Genomic DNA, 5,333 nt, shown 5'->3' on the forward strand with positions numbered 1-5,333 from the left:
GCTTGGATGGCATCTAATATTTAAAACAAAATGTGAGAAAGAGTTCACGACGGGTTATCAGTTACGATTGCGAATGAAATAAAATTCATGAAATAACGGATGTATAAAACCTGGGTCAAACCACTCAAATTTTATTGGCATAAAGAAAACATGCTATTTTATAGAAAATGCGTCATTTCTGACTCAACTTTCGTTCTGAAAGCGCTTTGATGCAATGAAAGGGCACGAGCTGTTCCAAAAAATATGGATGTATAGAGTAAAAAAAATCCTTACGGTTCTATCATGATGCAAAATGATATAATCCATCATTTCCGCAATCAATCTGTCAGCGTGTAAATTTAATATGACCCAAAATTCGTTGAAGTGTATTACCTCGGGTATAAAGTAGGAAATTAGTGGAATCTATTTTTTTTTTTGGTTCCACACTCACCATTGACATCTTGCGGATTTGTGTTTACGACCTCAATTTTGGGCGATGCTCAGAGAAAACCTAAAATATCGAGGACGCGATTTTGAACTAAATTATCTTATATTCATTTTCCGCAAATGCATACATTTTACCGCTACAAAAGTTACCTCTTATTATAAACATATCTAGTCATGCCTCAAATCTACAAATCCTCATATAAACTCAATATGAATTATTTAAAATTTTGTTTCCTGAGTTTGCCTTCCCAGAAATATTGTTTCGTGCAACAATTTTGATCCGATATATATAACAATGTACTGTGTATCTGCACCTTTGTTCTAAATCTATACACACATATATATATATAATAATTTTGAAAGCTCTATCATTAAAGGTAAACCAAAAGAGTTTTGAGTATTATGGTGCTCAGTGAGAATATTATCAATCAAATTATTTGATAACGCAAATCGAAAACAATTTAATTCCAGGTGTGTGTTTTATCACGTTTTGCATGCAGTGCTATCCGGGTTTTGCGCTCCCGAATGTAGTCATTTTTCTCAACGACTACAACAAATCAAAACAAACAATGTAGTACTTATCAGTGAGATATTCAACTGAAGGATTGAAAATAAATTTGACACAACGAGGAAAATGGTATCTTTATTTATTTACTTTTTTTTTAGTGCCTTATGCACTTAGCTTCCTCTGTTGCTGGGTATTATTCAGAATCTGAGAAAAATAGCAATGATTTCATTGGTACTTGCCGTTCACTATCCTTTATCAAATCCAATTTGGACCCCGCGCTAAATCTAATATACAAGTAATCGTGCGCAGTTGCCTCTTTTTGCGATATACTTCAGGTAAGACTTTCATTTTATATAAAATTATTAAGAATATTGTCACAATTGTGAGTTAAACTGTTACTAATGAAGATGTCTCACGAGTCTTGCCTCGAAAAATACAAATATCAATGAATCAATCCACTCATGCCATTACCTAGGCCTACCTTCTAATAAGAATTGTGTAATTAATATGAGGCTTCTATATAAGCATGTCATACGCTAGTAAATTTGTTTCATTCAGTAAAATTCAAAGTCAATATACAGATATAATCACATTGCATCAATCTAGCAATTATCAAGTTATCGATCTCACTCCAAAATGAAATGAATACCTACATTATATTCATCATGATTCTTTCATATTATTACCCTAATGGATTTAATGTAGAATTATATGTTATTCAGATAAATAAACATAGAATGATCAAATTAGCAAATTATAAATGAATTAGGATATTTTGTTGGCCAAATTTGGTTTCGTGAAAACCTATGTCACAGCATCAGCTTGTTTATGATCGATGCATGCACATGCTAAACTTTATTCTCATGCTACAGAACAAATTATAATGTACAGAGAACCAATGAGGTGAATGATATTACAAAATGCAGTTTTAATAGTCAGTCACCAATTCGAAGAGAATAATAACAAGTTGCAATAATATATCTCTGTGGTGAATAGCGATAAAAGGTTAAACGTGCAATTCCTAAATACTGATTAACATCATTTATTTGTACTGAAAGTTGAAAGATCTGTACCTCTCTGGTTATCATTCAGCAAGCTGTGATTTGCTGTGATATATCCGGCCAAACGATATAGCCATATTACTTCATATTCTGGTGCTAAAACTTCTAAAAGTGGAAGGAATCGTTTATCTGTAACGGACTCAAACTCAAATGGCCCCAGATTTGAACATGGCATCAAATGATTTAGCTTCTGTTACATCATTATACCAGGAAGAAAAATGAAACAAGGTTGTTGATAACAATGTTAATTAAATTATGCTGTAGTTTGGTAATTAATTATTTTCATAAATGCAACCAGACGTAACCGTCCTTCAACTGTCTGCGGAGTATTCCGAAAGTTGGAAAGGAGATTGTTCTAATGAATATAGTCGAATTTGCATACATCAGGCCATTGCGCCCAGTTTACTAGAACATTATATTAAAATTCGTGAAAAGAATTTACGCATAATGCATATTGCTGCACGTCACTTTAAACAAGAAAGATGAATCACAATCAAATTTTAGCGTATTATAAAACGGATTGAAATCGCTGTAGATTATGACAAGTACTTCAATACGCATGTCAAACTGTATAATAGTAACTACTAATTCAACATACTAATAGAAACAGCATCAGGGAATTTCTGTTGTATTATCACACTTTTGGCCTATATTTAAATACGAATAATTGTACACAGAAGCCGCTAAGTTACAAAAGCATTTTTTTCTAGTCCTGAAACAGTTCTTAAGTAAGTCTACAACGAAGAGTGTACTTTTCATACTTTCCTACTCATTAGATTATTTGAAACAATGCTCGTATTCTGGTGTTTTAATTTTTATAAATTAAATCTAGCCTACACTATATTAGGTTGAATGTTTGCTTTTGCTTATTATATAGCAATTGAATTATTTCTCGTCCGTATGTAATTACGACATTTTAATCATTCTGAGCTTATTTGCTATTGTTATTTAATTGCAGCCAGTAATCACTCCTCTATCTGTATTAAACCTGATCATAATAACATATTAAAACTCATATGCGTTTGAACCGTTTCATTTTGCCTGTAACCTTCTTCGAAGTTAACACAGTTTTCGACACTAATAGAAAAGTCATTAATATGAAAAAACTCCTAATTAACTTTACCTCAGTCTGTCAACTATTTATTGAAATCTAAAAAACACTACATATTTTGTGGTGAATAAATATTATTTACTTATTAATTTTAGTTTTGCAGTCAATTATCAATTTCATAAAAAATTAGATTTCGTCTTTGTTCTATTAGTTCTTCTTTTCCACGTTTGCTTAGATGATTAGCGAACTATTAAATGTATTTTAGCGTAAATATTGCTATTCCTATTTTTCATCAAGCCCGATTAAAATCCATCTTCATCATATTAACCTCGTTATTGTATCCAACCACAGACACACTGCCTTCATCAACGCAGAGAAAGACTTTTCCCATTGGTCAACACAATCTAACGTTTCTTGTACGTTTAAATTATAGATGAACCATTGACGGCACAAATCACGCACCAGTATCGATGTGTGCTGCTAAAAATCCCATAGCGTAATATGATGATTGGTATATCTAATTATTGATAAACGGATTTAGTACAACAATAACAAACTTGTCAATCGTGGCTCAATATAATTCCCTCCAATGCCGAGCACATGATTGAAGACACTGGGACACAGATAAAGAAATTATTTTCAAACACAGTTACATCTTACGAAAACTGTAAAATATTCACCAAAATGATTTAATTTTTAACAATATATGTCAATGTGGCGAAGTCTAATTATTATCAGAGAGGCTTCCAATATTAATTCCGGAGTATAACATAAATGTTTAAAATTTCAAATTTTTTAAAATAATAAAGGAAACGAATTTTTATTGCAATGAAACAGTTTTATAATTAACTCAACTCATTCATTAATAATTGATTAAGGGCACAGCGAACGAGATTCGAAACAAGTCAATTTTTTCAGCATTTTGCAGCAACAAAAAAAATTAATTAAACAAAATGCAATTTAATATTATTTCGAAAACCTGCAGTCTGATATCAATTTGAATACGGAAAAAATGACGCACAGCGTGATTAACATGCGTCCTCGACGTATAGCAAATTAGGAACGGGATAATGAAAATTCCCGATGCATTCTTCACTACAAAGGTGTACCTATGTAAAGGCATCGGTCATTCTGTCGATAATCGTATTGGTATGAACGTATGGGTAAAAATATACTGATATTTATGATAAATTCAGCTCTTTCATCTTACATAGAATGTGTTGAAGCATAAGTTAGTATGAATATTGACAACTGAAATTATTTTTGCCGTGGAAAAACTGCGTACGCTACATTCTGCCCCTTTAAACTCTTTATAGTAAGTATAGTGAGTGATTGCTCTTAAATGAATGAACAAATATGTATTCCACCATGTATAATAGCCGGTTCTCTATGAGTTTTCTTATCGAGCATCGCGATATCCTTGCTCATAACGAGAGATGAGAACTATCTTTGCATACGTACAAAGTTAGATTACAATTCAAGTTGCAATTAATTCAATTATTTTAACGAACCGTTAGCTGTGACTCTCGTGACACACTATTTTATGCATTTGAATCACAAATATGAATTTTGAATTACGCGTTCTCGTTTTCTGGGATATCTGTTGTCACGTACACTCAAGAACATTGGATATATATTGATGTGAATTACATATTAGTAGATTATCGGTTATATCGGCAATTTAAAATGTCGGCATATCGGTATCACCATCCGATCCGCATCGGCAAAATGTGATATCGGTACCGACGGTACGTCTCTATACTTTTTGCGTCACTACGTAGAAGAAAGACGAAATGTCACTAGAATAGCATAGTATTACATTTACATGGTATTCTGTTTAAAACTAGTTGCATTAGAATGAAAGCGCAATAGACCACTTTGAAACGTAAATATTAAAATATAAAACTTTCACCTAACCCTAATTAACAACTTTTTTTTATTCTGAGCGTTGGCGGAGTTGTTTTATTGTCGGGGGCTTTGTACAAAATATCCAAATATATTTTTAAACTTCAATTCATTTCAGCTACAATGCATCAACAACATTGGAAATAGTATTTATTTTGTATTCGATGGTATTTTCATTACTTGAACATACAAATTAATCGCTTTTAATTAGAAGAAATGTGATATCACCACATTGACCGCAATAATTAGTATATAATTTGGCATCAGAAATGGAAATAACGCCACTCGGAGATGATCGCGATGTTAATAATTATTTCATTGCGTAAAAGAGATCATAATTGAGGACAAATGTTATGTTAGGTTACGGCAGATAATTTTCCGT

The sequence above is a fragment of the Styela clava genome, chromosome 8 (assembly GCF_964204865.1).
Source record: "Styela clava chromosome 8, kaStyClav1.hap1.2, whole genome shotgun sequence".
Lineage (NCBI taxonomy): Eukaryota > Metazoa > Chordata > Ascidiacea > Stolidobranchia > Styelidae > Styela > Styela clava.